Source organism: Stomoxys calcitrans, chromosome 1 (genome assembly GCF_963082655.1).
Source record: "Stomoxys calcitrans chromosome 1, idStoCalc2.1, whole genome shotgun sequence".
Taxonomy (NCBI): Eukaryota; Metazoa; Arthropoda; class Insecta; order Diptera; family Muscidae; genus Stomoxys; species Stomoxys calcitrans.
The window spans coordinates 102,312,860-102,336,172 of record NC_081552.1 but is presented as its reverse complement, the minus strand read 5'-3'; positions in this window follow the sequence as shown (position 1 = coordinate 102,336,172).

Sequence of the window (23,313 nt, the reverse complement as noted above, 5' to 3'; positions counted from 1 at the left end):
CTTCTTGAGCCCCTATAAGGCGCAATTCTTATCCAAATGAACTGAAATATTACACAATGACTTCTACAATGTTCAGCATTCATTTATGGTCCGAATCGGACTATCACTTGATATAGCTCCAATAGCATAACAGTTCTTATTCAATATTTTTGAACTTGAGAAATGCGATCCATGGTGGAGGGTATATAAGATTCGGCCCGGCCGAACTTAGCACGCTTTTACTTGTTTTGTCTACAAACGCCACTTTGTGCATGTTTATGATATAAGCGGGGCATATGTTTGACTCATGGATATGAGTGAAAGAGAACACAGTATAATCTTGACCAATGCACAATTTATACAATTAAATAACAACAAATAAAAGAAAGGAGGCAAGACGGAATATACCAACTGCAGAGGAACAAGTCTCCCCCGTTCGCATAAAATATAATTTTGAGCGTACTGTGTGATAGATTAAAATCTAAAGTCAATGAGACAATTTGGCCCTATCACTGCGACTTTAGACCTGGTAAATCCGACATAGACTAGATATTCACACTGTGCCAAACCCTGGAAAGGACCTGAGAAGATCTTAGGTTAGGTTAGGTAAGGTTGAAAAGAGGGTGCAGATATTACTCCGCCCCATGCCACTATGAACATACACCTAAGCCTGTAATCGGCTTGTTGTGCGTTCAAAAAACTATAAAGTAACCTCTTATAAGATATTTTTAAGTTAAGAATTCCGTGCTACTTACAAAATCCTTAATTGTTTTCAATGCCACTCCCCTAAGTTGGTTCATGTCTGATATTGTGTCTCCACCTAAGTACCGGTATCTGTTGGACGCGAAAGCCGGACAATGACAAAGGAAATGCTCCAACGTCTCATCATCTTCCCCGCATGCCCTACACATGCTATCACTTGCCACACAGATTTTACATAAGTGAGCTCGTAGTCCTGATACCAATAGCTATACTCACCTCCTTCGTGCTTCCTTTCATTTATAGCCTCGTCTTCTCACGATCTGGATTTCGTCCTACCGACCGTTTCGCTGTTCCACAATGTTGCATGCGCATTCGTCGCCCACTCCCTTAACTCGGACTGCGTCGACCCGAAAGGCTTCGGGTTGACCAAGTTTATTGACGGCAGTCCTCTGGCCTTCACCGCCAAATCGTCTGCCCTTTCATTTCCCCTTACTCCGTTAAGGCCGGGCACCCAAAAGATGCGGATTTTGCCATCCTCAGAGAAGGCGTTAATCTCCTTCTTACACTGCAAGACTGTTCGTGGCTTTACCGTCCTGGTTGTTATTGCCCTTATGGCAATCTTACTGTCGGTAAAGATGTTCACACTCGACGTCCTCGCGTTAGCACCACACCACCTCACGCATTCCGAGATCGGATCGGTATGGTCAGGCAGTCTAAAACAGATCTCAGTCCCTGAGTTTTCAATGTAAACCCCCAGACCCACTCTGTCCTCTAGCTTTGATCCATCCCTGTAACATGATCTTCCAGATGGCAATACTAGGGTTCCATCAATCCAAGACTGTGCCGATGGCAGCAGTGCCTCGCACTCGACTTCAAGGTTCATCTCAAGTATCCGATCGGAAACCTCTTCCCTTCCTTCCAGGTTTCCTATCGTCGCCTCGATTATACCGCGATGGTATGAACCATCCAACCCATCCTCAATCCATTCTCCCATCGCCTTAAGACACATAGCCGCAGTGGCTGCCTCACACTTAATCTGTATGTCAATAGATCGGATATCTAGAATAGTCTCCAGTATCCTAGTGGGCGTGGTCCTCATCGCTCCGGCTATGCCAAGACAACATGTTATTTGAACCTGTTGTATGCTCCTTATGTTGCACTTTTCTGCATAGCAGTCCAGCAAACTACTGAGGTGTAAGTAAGTATTGGTCTAATCACACTCCTGAAGAGGCAGTGGACTGTCCTAGGATTCAAGCCCCATCGAGCCTATGACCTGCTACATAGTGAGCCTTCTCAGTACGCTCCTCAATGTGACACTTCCAATTCAGTTTTCTGTCCAAGATCATACCTAAATATTTGACCTTGTCAGATATCAAAATCGTTTTTTGAGGAAACGTGTTGCGTTAAATTCGCCCACCTTCGACTTTCTCGTGAACAGGCATATTTCTGTTATTATGTTAAGAGTTTTACAACGAATAAAAAATTTATTTTTTCTATTTATACAATATGACAAATTTACAAAAGCAAACAAACTATGTTCTGTTTTAATTATTCAATACAAAGTAGTATATTAGGTTGTTCATTCTCTTTCTTCAACACCCCCACTAGATTGAACTCCTAATCCCATCAGCTCACAGCAATGTAAGTGTCTTATTCTTGATAAAGGTTTCGTAAGGACATCGGCGACCATATCATTAGTGTTTATGTATTCGATAGCTATTTTTTTTATCTTCGACTAATTCCCTCACGAAATGGTGTCTTATATCAATATGTTTTGAGCGTGCATGGTATGTGCTATTATTGGTCAAATTTATCGCACTTTGGTTGTCACATTTAATTTTGGTAAAAGAAGAATTTCCCAATTCTTTGAACAAGGATCCAAACCATAATGCTTCTTGTGCAGATGCTGATACTGCCATATAATCTGCTTCAGTTGTTGATAATGCGGTAGTTGACTGTTTCTTTGAATTCCAGGAAATACTCCCATTTTGAAACATGAAAACGTATCCTGAAGTAGACTTCCTTTCATCAAGGTCACCTGCCCAATCTGCATCAGAAAATCCTTCTAGGTACTCATTATTGTCTTTTGAAAATTGAAGCTTATAATCCACTGTGCCTTTAAGGTATCTCATTACACGTTTAACTGCTTCCCAGTGTGGTTTTCCATGATTATTGTTATATCTTGACAAAACCCCCACTGCGTATGATATATCTGGACGACAGACTTGTGCAGCATATGTCAAACTTCCTACAGCTTCTTGATACGCCACGTTACAAGTTTCACTCTCCTTTGATGAACACATATCCTTCGTTAGTTTTTGATTTACATCCAATGGCGTAGAAACAGAATTGCAATTTTGCATATTAAACTTTTTCAATACATTTTTGATATACAGTTCTTGATCTATCCACAATTTTCCGTTTTTATACCCTCCACCATAAGATGGGGGGTATACTAATTTCGTCATTCTGTTTGTAACTACTCGAAATATTCGTCTGAGACCCCATAAAGTATATATATTCTTGATCGTCGTGACATTTTATGTCGATCTAGCCATGTCCGTCCGTCTGTCCGTCCGTCCGTCCGTCCGTCCGTCCGTCCGTCCGTCTGTCTGTCGAAAGCACGCTAACTTCCGAAGGAGTAAAGCTAGCCGCTTGAAATTTTGCACAAATACTTCTTATTAGTGTAGGTCGGATGGTATTGTAAATGGGCCATATCGGTCCATGTTTTGATATAGCTGCCATATAAACCGATCTTGGGTCTTGACTTCTTGAGCCTCTAGAGTGCGCAATTCTTATCCGATTGGAATGAAATTTTGCACGACGTGTTTCGATATTATATCCAACAACTGCGCTAAGTATAGTTCAAATCGGTCCATAACCTGATATAGCTGCCATATAAGCAGATCTTGGGTCTTGACTTCTTGAGCCTCTAGTGTGCGCAATTCTTATCCGATCAGAATGAAATTTTGCACGACGTGTTTTGTTATTATATCCAACAACTGTGCCAAGTATGGTTAAAATCGGTCCATAACCTGATATAGCTGTCATATAAACCGATCTTGGTTCTTGACTTCTTAAGCCTCTAGAGTGCGCAATTCTTATCCGATTGGGATGAAATTTTGCACGACGTGTTTTGTTATTATATCCAACAACTGTGCCAAGTATGGTTTAAATCGGTCTATAACCTGATATAGCTGTCATATAAACCGATCTTGGGTCTTGACTTCTTGAGCCTCTAGAGGGCACAATTCTTATCCGATTTGAATGAATTTTTGCACGAAGTATTTCGTTATGATATCCAACAACTGTGCCAAGTATGGTGGCAATGGCAATTCCTATCCGATTTGGCTGAAATTTTGCATGACGTATTTTATTTTTACTTTCAACTACTGTGTCAAATAAGGTTCAAATCGGTTCATAACCTGATATAGCTGCTATATAAACCGATCTGGGATCTTAACTTCTTGACCCCTAGAGGTCGCCATTATTATCCGATATGCCTGAACTTTTGTACGACGGATCCTCTCATGACCATCAACAAACGTGTTTATTATGGTCTGAATCGGTCTATAGCCCGATACAGATCCCATATAAATCGTTCTCTCTATTTTACTTCGTGAGCCCCAATGGGACCAATTCTTAAACGAATTGGCTGAAATTTTACACAGGTCTCCAACATATAATTTAATTGTGGTCCGAACCGGACCATATCTTGATATCGTTTAAATAGCAGAGCAACTCTTTTCTTATATCCCTTTTTGCCTAAGAAGAGATGCCGGGAAAAGAACTCGACAAATGCGATCCATGGTGGAGGGTATATAAGATTCGGCCCGGCCGAACTTAGCACACTTTTACTTGGGTCTATCTCTTGTGATTCTCATTCCCAGAATATAGTGCGCTTCACCAATATCTTTCATTTTGAAACTTTCTGATAGTCTTTTCTTAATATTCATTTTAGAATCGTTGTTGTTGGTAAAAATCAAAAAATCGTCAACATATATTGCAACGTATGTTATTTCAAATTCATTTAATTTGTAGTAGACGCAAGGTTCGGTTTTAGACTGAGTAAGACCAATTTTCTTTAAAGTTTCGTCTAACTTCTTATTCCAAATTCGACTAGCTTGTTTAAGACCATATAACGATTTCCGTAGCTTACAAAATTTCCCATCGTTTTCTTTAAGGCCTTCCGGTATTTTCATATAAATTTCTTCGCTCAAGTCGCTTTGAAGGAACGCCGTTACTACATCCATTTGGTCTATGTCAAGATTATGTTGCACTGCCAAACTTAAAAGGAGACGTATTGAGGAATATCTCACCACTGGAGAGAAGGTTTCCTCATAATCTATCCCATACTTTTGAGAATACCCCTTCACGACAAGTCTAGCTTTATATCTCTCAATTTCACCATTCGAATTGCTTTTTATTTTGAAACACCATTTACTATCAATTGGTTTTTTTCCTTTTGGCAAGTCAGTTATTTCCCAAGTTCTATTCTGTAACAAGGCTTGTATTTCGTCATCCATTGCCTTTTTCCATTCTTGTTTATTAATTCCTTCTAGTGCTTGTTGTACGGTCTTGGGTTCCTCATCTTCATCTGATGTATGACATGCATATCCATATCTACTTACCGGCTTTGAAGTTCTTGTAGATTTTCGTAAATTTTTCGACGGTGCGATTTCAACTTCTGATGATATCGGATTTACATTCTCAGATTCATTTGCAGGCCCATGAGGTAATGAACCATTCGCTTCGTCCGAGTAGTGTTCAGATTCAGAATTATCTTGCTCATTTTGATCTTCTTCAGCTGTTTTATCTTTTGAGTCTTGCAAGGTATCGTTTAAATCATCATCATCAGATATTTCCCCCACTGAATCACATCGGCGAAAACTATAAAATGGATCGTCATTTTTAGGCACATCTTCACAGAATTGATTCTCCAAAAATTTAACGTCTCTGCTCAATACGATGTTATTTTTCTCAGGATCATAAAAACGGTAAGTTTTCTTATGATCACCGTAACCAACAAATATTGCTTCTTTCGCCTTTAAATCCAGCTTCTTCCTTTTTTGTTTAGGGATGTGTATCACGGCTTTGCATCCAAAAACTCTCAGATACTTTAAACAAGGTTTTTTACCAGACCAAACCTCTTCCGGCGAAACACCGATGAGTATTTTGGTTGGAATCAGGTTAATTAAATGAACTGCGGTGTTTGCTGCTTCAGCCCAAAACTTTTTTGGCAAACAAGACTGAGCTAAAAGACATCTCGTTTTTTCAACTATGGTACGGTTCATTCTTTCGGATACACCGTTTTGCTGAGGTGAATATGGTACCGTAGTCTGATGATAAATGCCGTTGTCAATCATTATCCGCTTCATTTTTCCATTGCAAAATGCTGTGCCGTTGTCACTTCTTAAGGATTTAATTTTTCTTCCTGTTTGATTTTCAACATAATTTTTGAATTCAACAAACTTATCAGCAACCTCAGATTTTCGTTTCAAAAAATAAATAAATACTTTTCTTGAGAAGTCGTCGATAAATGTAAGAATATATTGCGAACCACCAATTGAAGATGTCTCCATTGGACCACAGAGATCAGTATGTATTAAATCTAGTGTACCACCAACTCTTGTTCCCGTGTCGTTAAAAGGATTTCTTGATATCTTACCTTTTAAGCAAGAGATGCAGTTATCATTGCTTATTTCACAGTTCACACCTAGAACAGCTCCTGAAGCCATTTTTCTCAACGTTTCATTATTTACATGGCCGATTCGCTTATGCCACAAATTGCTTTCTTCAACTTTTCTTTGAGATATCATAGATTTGTTACTTGAAATATTCATACGAAACATTCCATCTACCAAATCTCCAGTAACAATGGTTTTGCCACTATCATTGATAACTTTGCAACCTTTTCCGTTAAATACAACTTTGTATCCGTTTTCAACAATTTTTGAAACTGACAGTAGGTTAATGCACAAATCAAGAACATGAAGAACATCTTTGAACGAAACGTTTTCCCTGGAGTTTCCTACTGCCGAAACCATGTCAACATTTCCAATTCCATCAACACTCATTGTGGTGTTATTTGCAGTTATTACTTCTGTTTTCTTTTCTTCATATCGACTACTAAACAATTCCGAACTTGAACACATGTGGGCAGTTGCACCCGAATCAAAAAACCAGTCATTGTTATTTAGATTACGTACCGAAAAAGCTCCCATCGCAGAATTTCCGCTCTCGTATTTTTTAAATGTTTTCTTGATTGACTTGCTAGGACATTTGGCAGCAATATGACCATATTGATTGCAATTGTAACATTTTGGTCCTTTGTTATTTTTGTTACCTGCAAGCGGCATTTCGGTTCCTTCAATCTTAACATCCTGCAATATCTTTAGTTTTATGGCATCTCCTGTAATCTTAATACCTGAACTTTGGATTCCCATAATCATTGGCTTATACTCGTCGGGCAATCCAGCCAGAAGCATTGATCCAATCCATTCTTCATCCATATGAAGTCCAACAGCTCGCAATTTATGGGCGGAGTTGATTATTTCATTCACATATTCTTCAACGTTTGTGCAATCTTTCAATTTTGTTGAGCAGAATTTTTGAATTAATCCAACTCTCCTTACCAAACCATTGTCTTCATAAACTGTGGCTAATGCAGTCCAAATTTCCTTCGCACTACCACATTCTCGGATATGGGGATAAACAGATTTGTCAACCAATAAGATTAATTCCGCCTTTGCTTGAATATTCTTATCCTCTTTTTCTTCTGTGTCTTGAAGGGATTTCCACAGACCTTTCATTTGGAAATATGCCTCAACTGCAAACTTCCAGTCTTCAAAGTTTTCACTTCCACGACGTTTTTCCAATTGCATATTCGTTGCCATCTTGTGCTCAAGACCTCGTTATAAATCACAGAATTACCCTTATTTTCGATCTTAAAACGCGGAAGGGCCCATAACCTGTTATTATGTTAAGAGTTTTACAACGAATAAAAAATTTATTTTTTCTATTTATACAATATGACAAATTTACAAAAGCAAACAAACTATGTTCTGTTTTAAATATTCAATACAAAGTAGTATATTAGGTTGTTCATTCTCTTTCTTCAACAATTTCAGTCTTCTCTGGGTTAACATTGAGACCTCTGGGTCTAGCCCAGTCATATGCCATATGCAAGACCCTTTCGGCCCTTCTGCATAGCACGTTCGGATCCTTACCCCTTACAAGTATTATAACATCGTCTGTGTAGCAGACGGGTTCAAGTCCCTCCTCAGACAGCATCCGTCATAGGTCATTTGTGGTGGTCACCCATAAGAATAGCGATAAAATGCCCCCCTGTGGAGTGATTTGTGCCACTTTCTCCCTTATATTTATGCCATGAGACACACAATGTGTCCACCTGTTCCTTAGCATATGATTTATCCAGTCTCTAAGGACCGGGTCCACCCGGTACTGGTCTAAGGATTGGATCAGTGTGTCGCTCCGCACATTGTTAAAAGTCCCCCCGATGTCAATGCATTTCTGTACATTTTGGCATCGAAGGATTCTTCTATTTTATGCACAACCATGTGCAAGGCAGTCACCAGCGACCTTCCCTTGATATAGGCATGCTGCTGGTATCTGAGCATTTCGCTGGATGTCATAGTCTTTATCATGCTGTTACAATACGTTCCATGGTTTTGAGTAGAAAGGACGTAAGGCCTATGGGTCTGTAGGCCTTTGGTGTCGCATAACATGCCTTGCCGCGCTTGGGTATAAATACCAGGATTTCGGAGTATATGCAAGTCCCAGGCACGCTGTGAAAATATTGGCCAAATGGGGTGCCAGATAGTCAGCCTCCTTCTGTAGTATCCCCGGAAATATTTTATCAGGTCCAGGTGATTTAAATAGTTGGAAGCTCCTCAAGGATTCCTTCACCATAAATTCCGTAATTATAAACCTGCGATCAACATCATTATTCCAAGATTCCGGTGTCTCCGTGAGTCTCGTCGTATCCTGTGGAAAAAGAGTTTTCATCAAAAGCCTCAACATGTCCTCCGTTGTCGCTGCTCTCACTCCCATGTCGTCTACTAAAGATTCAGTTTGGACATGGGATTGTGAGAGAAACTTTTTTATCTTGGCGGCGTGATTAACGCTATCGACCTGTTCGCAGAAAAGCTTCCAGGAGGCAGGTTTTGCCAATCAGGTAATCTTATTGTATTCCTTGAGCCGTGTGTAGTACACATCGCAGTAAACCTCCGCTTTTTTACGACGTGCGCTGTTTAAAAGTCTGCGGACCTCATTCCAATATTGCGAATCTCCCAGGTCTTCCAGGGTTTTTCTTGGGTTGATTTCTTTTCCCGAAGAGGATAACCATCTTCGAGGGACCCCTATCGAATTTTGTCCTGTTGGTTTTCAATTTATTCCGAAAGCTTATCGGATTCGGCACGCCATCCTATTCTAAACCTAATGTAGCAATGATCAGAGAATGAATGCTCCATGGAGACCCTCCAATACTGAACCTCATCGATTAGATTTTCCGAACATATCGTCACATCTAATACATCTTTCCTTATCCTATTAATAAAGGTAGCAGTGTTACCATTATTGTTATTAGATCCTTAGTATTCAAGAACTCTGCCAGGGCTTGTCCACTGTTATTAGTGTTGGTACTACCCCACCAAATGTGGTGAGAGTTCGCATCGCACCCTATAAGTACCTCGTTTCCTGTTTGTGCTGCTTTCCTCACCAGCCGTTGCAGTTCCAACGTGGATGGTGGTGTCGGAGAGTCGAAATGCAGATAAAATGATGCCAGGTATGCTCCACCGTCTCCCTGTATCACCACTGTTGCATCCGACGTTGACAACTCTGTGGGAAATATAAAATTCTCATGACAAATAACGCAGGTCCTCGGCCGAGTTCCAGTGTTAGCATAGAATAATTGGTCGTTGATATTGTTCAGTCCAGAAACTTTATTCCGGGTCGTCCATGGCTCCTGAGTTGATTTTCTCCAACAGAGCGTGTGTAGTAGTCTCGCTCCGGTTGAGGTTTATCTGGATGTCCCCAATCATTGGTCCTCCAGTAGATGGACATCTTGGGAGTAGGTGATGGTCTCATCGTCTGCTCCCTGTTCTGAAGATTACATAGACTTTCCTGTCACTGCACTGTCTGATATCATCGTATTTGATTCCTTGCCTATCCCAGTCTTCCGAATCCTTATAAAGTCGGCAATGGCAATCGTCGAGTCCCTGTTCGCTAGGCTGCCTTGAGTTTCCTTGTACTGCCTGATGTTCCAATGCTAGGATCTTTGCCTATCTTAGTCTTCCAAATCTTAAGTAAATGGGCTTCTTGAGAGTATTTGATGGTACCATCGTCGGCTTCCTGTTCGTTGGGTTGAATTGAGACTCCTGTCGCTGCGCTGAGAGATGACATGATTGTCTCGTTGTCGGCCACCTGTTCGTTGGGCGTTGTTGGGTCACCTGCCACTGCACGACCTGATGTCGCATAATGAAAATTTCTGCCTATCCTAGTCTTCCCAATCTTGAAAAAGACAGTTTTGCTCCCGTAGTGCTCCATGCCTTCAGTCTTAGCCAAACATGTCATGGAGACTTGATCAATGCCAACCACAAGGAGAGTTCCTTCCTCCTTCTCCTCCCAGTGGAAGTCCTCCCACTATTCTGCGACCAAACCTTGGTTTTGCTTGCCCAAGAATACCAACATGCGATCCGTCGCAAATTTACTGCCCCATCCCTTGATGAAGACCATCACCTTTGAGAGCCGGAGGATGTCCATCTTTCTCTCCAGGTCGAGCTTTGCGCCCTCCCAAGGAGCGTGGATACCTCTGAAGAGCTCTTTGACGGTATCAATACATTCCGCCGACGCAAAACGCAGCGTAAAGATGTCCCCTCTATATCCGCAGCTCATCATTTGTATGGGTGGACCCTCTACAGAGTTCCACACATCTTCGAAAATTCGCTCTTTAACCAGATCCTCCACTTGTGACCGATGATTTGGTAAAATCCTACCGGATGCACTGCCGATATTGATGACTGCATAAGTCAGTTCATCTCTGTTGTGCTTCCCTGCCACTATGGCTTAAGAGGGCGACTGCTTATCTTTCTCAGCGACCATCTTCCCCAACCGTGATGGCTGTGGACTCCTTTTGGGATTCACAGTCCTCCATGAAGACTTAGTGGCCGTGCGCGCTTCCTTCGTTCCTGTTCCGACTTTGCCTACCTCCGCAAGACACTGTCTGGAGTCTCCATTGCGGGATGGCTGGCTTGGTTTTCCCAGAGTACTTAAGTACGGAGATCTCTTTATCTTTTAGCAGTGTTATGCTCTTCGGGAGATCTGATTCTCTTTCCAGTTTACGTAGAAGTGCTTGGAATATCTGTTCTATCCCTTCCAGCATCCTGCACTTTCGCCCGATTGCGCTGCCGGTACATACTCCTCTGTCTCCTTCGTCGTGTCCCGGATCGCTTTCTTGATCTGCTTGTGAGCTTAACAAAGCCATCGTTCACTTCTGCCGTCATCCCGATGCCCTCATCTCTCGATTCGGCTGTGATGACTATTTCGTTGACACCGTCACTGTCTGAATCCGAGTCGGAAACACCACCTTTACTTAAAGGCTGGGGACGAACTGTGCATCCCTCTGGTTTATCCGTCTCTCCATCATTAATTAGTCTGACAACTAAGTTGTGCGCTTTAAGTATTACTATCGACTACAGGTGCCAAGGCACCCACACCAATAGGACGGTTGAACAACATGCTACGGTCTGACGCTACCACCGCAGCTGTTTGGACTTTGGAGTCCATTTCTAGCCTAATCCAAAAAGACTTTAGAATTTTTCGTCATAGGTAGTCCCTATTCTGAGATACGTATATTTTTTCTTTGAGGAGTGAAATAAAAACACGTTCGCTCCACTCAACGGCTACAATTATATTGTCAATTGGAGTATATTAAATATATTACAATAAAATATGATTGGCAGCATTTTCATTCCTTCGATCAAATAAATACGTAAAATTTATCTGATCGACGTCCTCACAGCGTCAACAGAAATCGTTTTGCAACTTTAATTCAGAACCAAGCCGGCTGTGAAGCACAGACAAGCTATCTTTGGCTGATCGCCGATGTGTGAGAGCTCACATTGTCGTGGTGAAGAGTGATCCGTCTTCAGCGGTTGGTTTTCCTGATTTCTTGGAAGACAATTGGCAAACTAATGGTTGTGTTCCACTCAGAATTGACTGTTCTGCGTTGTTTTAGTGGTACGATTGCGACATATCCAGTTTTTCCGCAAAAACAGGCGATCATTTGCTTGGAAGTACTTCGTGCGCTACCAACTTTTGTTGAATTTGCCTCACCTTGGAACACCCATACAGTCGACTGCTGTTTACTTTCGTGTTCATACGCGTAAATCCACGATTCATCACCTGTCACGATGTCATACACGTGTTTCGAAGCACCGCGATTTTTGAAGCATTTCTTTCGACCAATCGACACGAGTCTTTTTTTTGAGCGATGACAAATTGTGTGGGATCCAACGCAAACAAATTTTTTTGACGTTCAAATGTTCATGCAATATTAAATGTATGGTGGTCTCACTAATGCCAAAGGTTGTCTCAATCTCACGGTAGGTCACATGACGATCTTTCAATATCAGTTGGCGCACACTATCAATGCTTTTTGCAACAACTGATTTTGGACGACCTTCACGAAATTTGTCCTGGAGTGAACTAAGAACTAAGACACAAACAATATCCTATTGAAATCATAAAGAGAAATCTTCGTGAGCAAAAATGAGCGCAAATAAAACATGTAAGAGCATGCTAAGTTCGGCCGGGCCGAATCTTTTATACCCTCCACCACGGTCGCATCTGTCGAGTTCTTTGCGCAGTATCAGTTTTTAGGCAAGTAAAGTATAGTGAATAAGGACGGAGGAGCAGCAATATTAAGTTATAGTCCGATTCGGGGCTCAAGAAGCGAAATCGGGAAATCTGTTTATATGGGAGCTGTATCAAGCTATAGATCGATTCTAACCATATTGCACAAGCATGTTGAAGGCCATGGGAGGAGCCGTTTTACAAAATTTGTGCCAAATCGGATCAGAATTACGCTCTCTAGAGGCTCAAAATTCAAGACCTAAGATCGGTTTATATGGCATCTATATCAGGTTATAGACCGATTATGACCATACTTCGCACAGTTGTGGAAGTGATATCAAAACACAAAATTTCAGTCAAATCGGACAAGAATTGCGCCCTCTAGAGGCTCAAGAAATCAAGTCCCAATATCGGTTTGTATGGCAGTGTATGAAAACATGGACCGATTTGGCCCATTTACAATCTCAACCGACCTACACTGATAAAAAGTAATTGTGCAAAATTTCAAGCGGCTAGCTCTACTCCTTTAAAAGTTAGCGTGCTTTCGACAGACAGACGGACGGACGGACATGGCTAATTCGACTTAAAATGTCACGACGATTATGGGGTCTTAGACGCATATTTCGAGATGTTACAAACAGAGCGCCAAAATTAGTTTACCTCCATCCTATGGTGGTGGGTATAAAAATTTCATCAAAATACTGAATCTGATTTGGCGAAACTTTCACTATAAAACTATAATCACACTTAGATGGCTTTGAATTCAAAATACTGCTCTGACTTAATGACCAAATGCCTCCGCCGATGGGTCAGTTCCTGCACCCAATAACGACCACAATTTTCAAAAAAAAAATAATAATAGGCTGTTTTTACCAAATTCGCAGTAAGAAAAGAATTTTGACAATTTTCGATTTTAAACAAGTAAAAAGGCGTTAAGTTCGGCCGGGCCGAACTTTGGATACCCACCACCTCGGGTATATATGTAAACCACCTTTCATCAAAATTCGGTGAAAATTTCATACCTTATACTCATATACCTCATACCGATTTGAACTATATACGACACGGATGTCGAAAAGCCGAACATAAGGCACTGTGTCAAATTTCAGTGAAATCGGATTATAAATGCGCCTTTTATGGGGCCAAGACTTTAAATCGAGATATCGGTCTACATGGCAGCTATATCCAAATCGTTACCGATTTGAGCCAAGTTGCATAAATATGTCGAAGAGCCTAACACTAAGCACTGTCCCAAATTTCGGCGAAATCGGACAATAAATGCCTCTTTTATGGGCCCTAAACCTTAAATCTAGAGATCGGTCTATATGGCAGCTATATTCAAGTCTGGACCGATCTGGGGAAAATTGAAGAAGGACTTCGAAGAGCCTAACCAAACTCACTGTCTCAAATTTCAGCGACATCGGACAATAAATGCGTCTTTTATGGCCCCAAAACCTAAAACCTAGATATCGGTCTATATGGCAGCTATATCCAAATCTGGACCGATCTGTGCGATATTGCAGAAGTATGTCAAGGGACTTAACTTAACTCACTGATCCAAATTTCGGGGACATCGGGCAATAAATGAGCATTTTATGGGCCCAAAACCATAAATCAAGAAATCGGTCTATATGGCAGCTATATCCAAATTTGAACCGATCTGGACCAAATTGAAGAAATATGTCAAAGGGCCTAACACATCTCACTGTCCCAAATTTCAGCAAAATCGGATAATGAATGTGGCTATTATGGGCCTTACACCATAAATCGGAGGATCGATCTATATGGCAGCTATATCCGAATCTGGACCGATCTGAGCCAAATTAACGAAGGATGTCGATGGGCCTAACACAATTCACTGCCCCGAATTTCATCAAAATCGGATAATAAATGTGGCTTTTGTGGGCCTAAGACCCATAACCGGAGGATCGGTCTATATGGCAGCTATATCCAAATCTGGACCGATCTGAGCCAAATTGACAAAGGATGTCGAAGGGCCTAACTCAACTCACTGTCCCAAATTTCAACAAAATCGGATAATAAATGTGGCTTTTATGGGCCTAAGACCCTAAATCGGCGGATCGGTCTATATGGGGGCTATATCAAGATATATTCCGATATAGCCCATCTTCGAACTTAACCTGCTTATGGACAAAAAAAGAATCTGTGCAAAATTTCAGCTCAATATCTCTATTTTTAAAGACTGTAGCGTGGTTTCAACAGACAGACGGACAGACGGACGGACATGGCTAGATCGTCTTAGATTTTTATGCTGATCAAGAATATATATACTTTATAGGGTCGGAAATGGATATTTCGATGTGTTGCAAACGGGATGACAAAATGAATATACCCCCATCCTTCGGTGGTGGGTATAAAAATAAGGGGTGGGACAGAATCATCTTTCCCAATTTGCCCTAGACAGAATCATCTTCTATGAGGATGTGCTAAGTTCCGCTGTCTCTCTGTACAGGAAAGATATTCTCTTGTAAAGAGGCATCTGTTGAGTGAATTGACCGTCGCGTGGCCATGGTCTTAAAGACTGTACGTGCAATAATTCGTGCGCTATTTGCAAGAAAACGCACCATACGATGCTCCACCGCGAAGTTGGTTCGACGGGTAATTCTACCAGTGCATCAGTCATTGCTCAGACTACGAATTCGACTGATGGTTCGGGTGATCGTTCTCGGAAGTCTTCGTCTCCCAACATAGGTTCGCGTCGGCCTTGGCTGGTCCGAGTGCTCTTCGAAGGGTCGACAGACATTCAATATTACGCAAAATCGTTCGGTTTTTCTAGGGACGGCAATTGACCTTCTCCTTAAGATTTTTAGGTGGCGATTATTTCGGTACGAGTTCAATTGCGATATTATGCAGATGTATCTCCAGATCCGCGTCGATCCCTTATATACGCCACTGCAGAGAGTTTTGTACATTAGGTCGAACGCGCAGTTGGATGCATTTTTATACCCTCCACCATAGGATGGGGGGTATACTAATTTCGTCATTCTGTTTGTAACTATTCGAAATATTGGTCTGAGACCCCATAAAGTATATATATTCTTGATCGTCGTGACATTTTATGTCGATCTAGCCATGTCCGTCCGTCTGTCTGTCGAAAGCACGCTAACTTCCGAAGGAGTAAAGCTAGCCGCTTGAAATTTTGCATAAATACTTCTTATTAGTGTAGGTCGGTTGGTATTGTAAATGGGCCATATCGGTCCATGTTTTGATAAAGCTCCCATATAAACCGATCTTGGGTCTTGACTTCTTGAGCCTCTAGAGTGCGCAATTCTTATTCAATTGGAATGAAATTTTGCACGACGTGTTTTGTTATGATATTCAACAAATGTGCCGAGTATGGTTTAAATCGGTCTATAACCTGATATAGCTGCCATCTAAACCGATCTTGGGTCTTGACTTCTTGAGCCTCTAGAGTGCGCAATTTTTATCCGATTGGAATGAAATTTTGCACGACGTGTTTTGTTATGATATCCAACAACTGTGCCAAGTATGTTTCCAATCGGTCCAAAACCCGATATAGCTGTCATATAAACCGATCTTGGGTCTTGACTTCTTGAGCCTCTAGAGTGCGCATTTCTTCTCCGATTTGAATGAATTTTTGCACGAGGTATTTTGTTATGATATCCAACAACTGTTTATAACCTGCTATAGCTGTCATATAACCAGATCTGGGGACTTGACTTCTTGAGCTTCTAGAGGGCGCAATTCCTATGCGATTTGGCTGAAATTTTGCATGACGTATTTAATTCTTACTCTCAACAACTGTGTCAATTCAGGTTCAAATCGGTTCATAACCTGATATAGCTGCCATATAAACCGATCTTGGGATATTGACTTCTTGAGCCTCTAGAGGTCGCAATTATTATCCGATTTGCCTGAAATTTTTTACGACGGTTCCTCTCATGACCATCAACATACGTGTTTATTATGGTCTGAATCGGTCTATAGCCCGATACAGCTCCCATATAAATCGATCTCTCTATTTTACTTCGAATTGGCTGATATTTTACACAGGTATCCAACATATAATATAATTGTGGTCCAAACCGGACCATATCTTGATATCGCTCTAATAGCAGAGCAAATCTTTTCTTATATCCTTTTTTGCCTAAGAAGAGATGCCGGGAAAAGAACTCGACAAATGCGATCCATGGTGGAGGGTATGTAAGATTCGGCCCGGCCGAACTTAGCACGCTTTTACTTGTTCATTGATGTTGAGCCCATTTAACGGGGGATTAATTATACGCAGCCGGAGATATTGCCATGTATATTCAAGCTATTCGATCCCATGATCCCTATTATCATTGTCGCGAAGATTCTGATGCAGAGGATTTGGTTGGACATCATAGGTTGGGATGAGGCACTTCTCACTTCCACTAAAGATGAATGGCAGACTTTTGTTAGGTTTTACACTGGTTTGGCTGAACTGCATATTTTTTCGGATCCTTCCCAGAAGGCATACGCTGGGGTGGCTTACCGTCTGATTAGGAGCGCTTACGGTGAAATATCTTCTCATTTGCTTGCCCGCAAGGCCTGTGTGGCACCCATAAACTCGGTTTCGATGCCTCGCCTCGAATAGTGCTACGCGGTTTTAGCTTCGGAGCTTCTGAAATAGATAGTCGCGGACATCGACATACCCTTATACCAGATATTTTGCTGGGCGGATTCGACAATCGTCCTGGCCTGGCTGAAGAAGATGCCGTGCACCTGGAATACTTTTGCGTGTGCAGAATTCAAGAGAACGTGGGTACACATAACTGGTACCATGTCAGATCCGAGGATAACCCTGCCGATTTGGGCAGCTGAGGGTATCACCGTCAGATTTGGTTGGTTCAAAACTCGGTGGAACGAACCTCCTTGGTTTTGAATGGATCACGATCAGTGATCGATTCGGAATTTATCGCCCTTGGATACCGATATCGAATTGCACCCGGTGAAAAGCCATTTTTCCTTCTGTCGGGACTGTGAAGATATTTTGGAGCGTTTTTCTTTGCTTGATCGTGGTTTGCGTATATTTTCTTATATTTTTCGATTTTCCGAAATACTCACCCATTGCATAAGGGGAGACATCGATTTGATGGTTCAAGTGCCACTAGTTCAGAGATAAAAGATGTTAGGATTAGTTTTGCGATTTTGGCTCAAAAGGCTTACTATGCGAGCGAACATTTCTGTTTACTCAAGAAGTAGGCGTTGGATTCTGGCAGTACTGTAGTGCCTTTGAACGCCTTTATTGATGAGGTCGGTGTAATGAAAATGAGCGGTCGTTTGGCTCGTTCTCCTACGTTGTTATATATAAAGAGATAGCCGATAATATTGCCATACCGCAGTCGTTTTGCGAAATTAATGATCGAGTTTGTACTCATAATCTCAGTACACGGGGGCGACCAACTGATGATGTGCATACTTCGAATAGAAACATGGCCGCGCTCCCCCCGGAGAGAACTATTCTAGACCGCCCGTTTGCCACTTCTGGAGTAGAAGGTCCACTTGAGGTTAAATCATTTACTGGAAGATATTGAAGAATTACTAAGGGGTACGTATGCATATTTGTATGCTTTTCCACGAAATGTATGCATCTGGAGGCCGTCTCCGACCTTTCAACTGCGAATTTTGTTGCGGTTTTTCACCGGTTTGTAGATAGACGTGGATGCCAACATGCTATTTTCTCAGATATCGGCACCAATTTTGTACGAGCCTCTAGATAGATCGAAAGGGATTTTAGGATTTTTCTGCGTGAGAGTAATGGAGCTTTTTATTCGCTATTCGGTTACCAAGGCGCTTTATACCGACAGGTGCACCACACATGGAAGAAGGTGTTAGAAGTTTCAGCTTCTGATCCATAATTGTATGAAAAACTATGAGTTGTTATCGTTATATAGCTGCCATATAAACTGATCTTGGGTCTTGACTTCTTGAGCCTCTAGAATGCGCAATTCTTATCCGATTGGAATGAAATTTCGCAAGACGTGTTTTGTTATGATATCCAATAACTATGCAAAGTGTGGTTCAAATCGGTCTATAACCTGATATAGCTGTCATATAAACCGATCTTGGGTCTTGACTTCTTGAGCCTCTAGAGGGCGCAATTCTTATCCGATTTGAATGAATTTTGGCACGACTTGTTTTGTTATGATATCCAACAACTGTGCCAAGTATGGTTCAAATCGGTTCATAGCCTGATATAGCTGTCATATAAACCGATCTGGGATCTTGACTTCTTGAGCCTCTAGAGGTCGCAATTATTATCCGATTTGCCTGAAATTTGAATTTTGAAATTCTCTCATGACCATCAACATACGTGTTTATTATGGTCTGAATCGGTCTATAGCCCGAAACAGCTCCCATATAAATCGATCTCTCTATTTTACTTCTTGAGCCCCCAAAGGGCGCAATTCTTATTCGAATTGGCTGACATTTTACACAGGTCTCCAACATATGATTTAATTGTGGTCCAAACCGGACCATATCTTGATATCGCTCTAATAGCAGAGGAAATCTTTTCTCATATCCTTTTTTCCCAAAGAAGAGATGCCCGGAAAAGAACTCGACAAATGCGATCTATGGTGGAGGGTATATAAGATTCGGCCCGGCCGAACTTAGCACGCTTTTACTTGTTATATATAATATCTACAACTTTGTGACAATTGAACCAAAATCACGTCATACGGACCACCTTTGATACGCTTGCAATTTTACACCAATTTCTTTCAGGGTCGTTTATGCATATATTACTCATGGCTATAATTCAATGTAGTGGAGACAATACAGCTCTTTGGGTTGTCCCTTTACTGATACATCTCTGTAGATCTACAGATCCAAAGCTGGTCGTAGAACGTAGTTTATGCAGCAAGTAAGTTGTTCAAAACTAAAATATATCCTGCTCTACTGGTTCTAGGAGTGAAATTCGAACGATATATATATGAGAGGTACATCTAAATCTGAAGCGATTTCTATGAAATTCACCAGTAATATCGAGAGTCATAAGAAAATCCGTCCCGCCAAATTTCGAGAGAATGGGTTAACAAGTGATAATATTATTGCATTATTACTGCAAATCGGACGAACATATATATCGGAGCTATATCTAAATATGAACCGATTTCAAAGCTGGTCGTAGAACGTAGTTTATGCAGCAAGTAAGTTGTTCAAAACTAAAATATATCCTGCTCTACAACATAGAATGAGAGGAGCTTCCTTAGCCTACATTGTATATATGTAGACCGATCTATAAATTTTCAACCAATCAACATAATTTGACATGGATTGTTTCGTTATCTCTCAAAACACTTTCGAAAAGGAACCAAAAAACCCATGATTACCCAATCCCTGTAGTGTGAGGTGATCCTTGATGATTGAAGGTGATTATGTGGCTCAATGTAATCTTCAAGTGGGTTACCGATTTAATGCTGTTGGCTAGAATGGAAGTCTCACTAATCGTGTCGGTCATGATAGGTCACTGTCTGAATGAATGAAAACCGGCAAGTAGAATGGGTACCAATTTAGGTCCTTATTTCTTTGAGGATTTATCTGAATAAGACTCTAGTTTAAGTGAATGTGTTGGCCTGTTAAACAGATACACTTCGAAACCAGTAAGGAAGGGCAAAAGTCGGGCGGTGCCGACTGTATAATACCCTACACCTACCCTATAGGTAAAATGTGGGAGCAATATCCAATTATGAACCAATTTTGATGGACCTCGGCGAGCAAATATGTTCAAACTGTTATAACTGCGGTACAACATTATTGCAAATTGCCAAAAATCTGACGAATATATATATAAGAGCTATATCTAATTCTGAACCGATTTCAGCAAACTTCTCAAATAATGTGGTAGTCTTCGAGCAAGGCGTTGTACAAAGTTTTGGAAAAATTGCAATGGTTCTAGGAGTGAAATTCGAGCGATATATATATGAGAGGTACATCTAAATCTGAAGCGATTTCTATGAAATTCACCAGTAATGTCGAGAGTCATAAGAAAATCCGTCCCGCCAAATTTCGAGAGAATGGGTTAACAAGTGATAATATTATTGCATTATTACTGCAAATCGGACGAACATATATATGGGAGCTATATCTAAATATGAACCGATTTCAAGAAAACTTCTCATATATTGTGGTAGTTGTCGAGGAAGGCATCGCATATATATATATATATATATATATATATATATATATATCGAGAGTATATATGTCGAGAGTCATAAGAAAATCCTTCCTGCCAAATTTCGAGAGAATCGGTTAACAAATGACTTTTTTATGGCATTATTATTGCAAATCGGACGAACATATATATGGGAGATATATCTAAATCTGATCCAATTTTTTTCAATTTCAATAGACTTCGTCTCTAGGTCGAAAAATATGTCTGTACCAAATTTGAAGACGATCGGGTGAAAATTGCGACCTGTAGTTTGTACACAAATTAACATGGACAGACGCGCAGACAGACGGACTGGAATCAAAAAGTGATTCTGAGTTGATCGGTATACTTATCAATGGGTCTATCTCTCATCCTTTTGGGTGTTACAAACAAATGCACTTAGTTATTATACCCTGTACCACAACAGTGGTGTAGGGTATAAATACAAGCAATAGAAGACCCTGTTTGAAAACTAACCCACGACCTGTGCAGTACTAAACTGAACACGCTACCAACTAATCATGCCGCTTATTTCAGTTCTTAAATACTTGTTCTTTTTGCCAAGAAAAAGATATGTTGATAATTGCTTTTCATTAAGAAAGCCATTGTTTTCTTAAGGCAACCTTTTAAAGCATCTTTATCAATTCTCAGCAAAAGAATTAGAGCTTTTGCTGAGAATTGAACGAACTAACCCCCAACCATAGTTCAATCACTGTTTCACTGAAACTAATATGTTTCTCGATGTTGCGATCACGTTCTCATCAAGTGATGTGTTTTCTATTGAAAAGTTGGTCGTTTCGGCATGATTTTATTTTAGTCCAGACGTTTTAGTCTTTTTATAGTGTTGACGAGGTTATTTTTAAATAGAAATCAATGGAAAATGGTATTCAGTTTTCCACAAGATGCTCACATGCCCATAGTCAGCGACCAGACCACCTCAAATGTAATAGGAAGTCTCGGTCGCCAGTCAGCGGTGCTGGTGGTGCCTGCTGTGTCAACTGATAAGGTTCCCAATCGAAAAATTGACTCATAAGGCACTTCAAAATTCCAGCCATCCACTGCTGCAACAAGTGCATAATGAAAGGTATGTTGTAGAATTTTCTACTCTTCGTTTTATTTATTTATTTATTTATTTATATCTGCGCTTAATACAAAGGCAAGCCCTAATCTACAACCAAGAAATTAAACAAGAAATTTGTTTTTTTTTTTTCAAAAGCATAATTGAAGTAGTGATAAGATTCCAATTGTTGGAGATTGTTTTAAATTTAGGCTTGCCCGTCTAAACAAACGTGCATCGACTGATTACAATCTTCGTCGCTTGCCAATAACTTTGTTATCATATCATTGCCTGGTCGATTGGGTGCTTAACAACACCACGCGACAATTAAATAGGTTAGAGCTATACAACATCAATTTGTCAAATATGAGTCTGATACACTTCGCCCAGAGTAAAATAAAAATGTTTCTCGATAGCATATCACCTACCACAGCTGATTTGTGTGGTGCCATTAAAGGTTATCACAAATTGGTAGCCACACTGGCTATTTTGCGTGCATAGTGGAGATTTGTGTGCCTTTATTCGGGCCTACAATCTCACATAACCGTTTTGCTTTCAATACCATTTTTAGTCTGAGTCATACTGAAAGGAAGGCCTTTCTTTGCTTCGAAAGTTCTTTCAAACACTTGCGAAGTATCGTAATAAAGCCTAGGCAGTAGGATAAGGTAATAACAAGCCCTCAAAGAAAAACATTTACAGTCGTATCACCAAAAGATATGAAGGCTTTATAAACTACTAGATGGACCGGGCCCGCTCCGCTGCGCCTTCTTTTATTTATTTTCGGCTATTAAAGAGCACACCCCAGACACTTGGCCCTGAAAAAATATCAGCATCGTGCTCTTCTCTCAAATACCATTTTTTTAAACCCCATATTGCCATTGGTTTTGAGGGGAGTTTACGGGATGAGACATCCCCCAAACACATGGCCCAAAATAGGTTATGAAATTCGTTTTCTAATCTCAAATACCTTTTATTTGAGCCACATTTTGGCATGGTCGTAAAATGTTTACCCTATGGGGGGTGTTTTGGGGAAGGGGTGATGCCCTAAATACGTGGTCCTACATTTGGATATCAAATTCGTGTTCTACTCCCAAATACCTTTATTTGCGATTGTCAGTAAAAAATTGGTCCCGAGAGTGGGTATCAATTCTTGCTTTACCCCCCCCCCCCCCAATTCCTTTCATTTAAGCCCTACATTGACATGGTGGGTAAATATGCCCGATTTAGGGGTGTTTTCGGGAGTGGGGTGGTCCCCCAACCACCAAGCCCTGAACATATATCAGCAACGTGCTCTATTCTCATATATCTATCTATCATTTATTTGAACCCCATATTGGCATTGGCCTTAAAATTGGATATCAAATTCGTTTTCTAATCTCAAATACCATTCATTTAAATCCCTTATTTCAAAAGCCAGCAAATATGTCCGGTTTGGGGCCCTAAAAACTAAAAATATCCACTGTCCTGAAGACCCAAATTGTCTTGGTGAGTAAATATTACGTCCTATTTGGGGGTTGTTATGGTGGTGGGACGTCCCCTA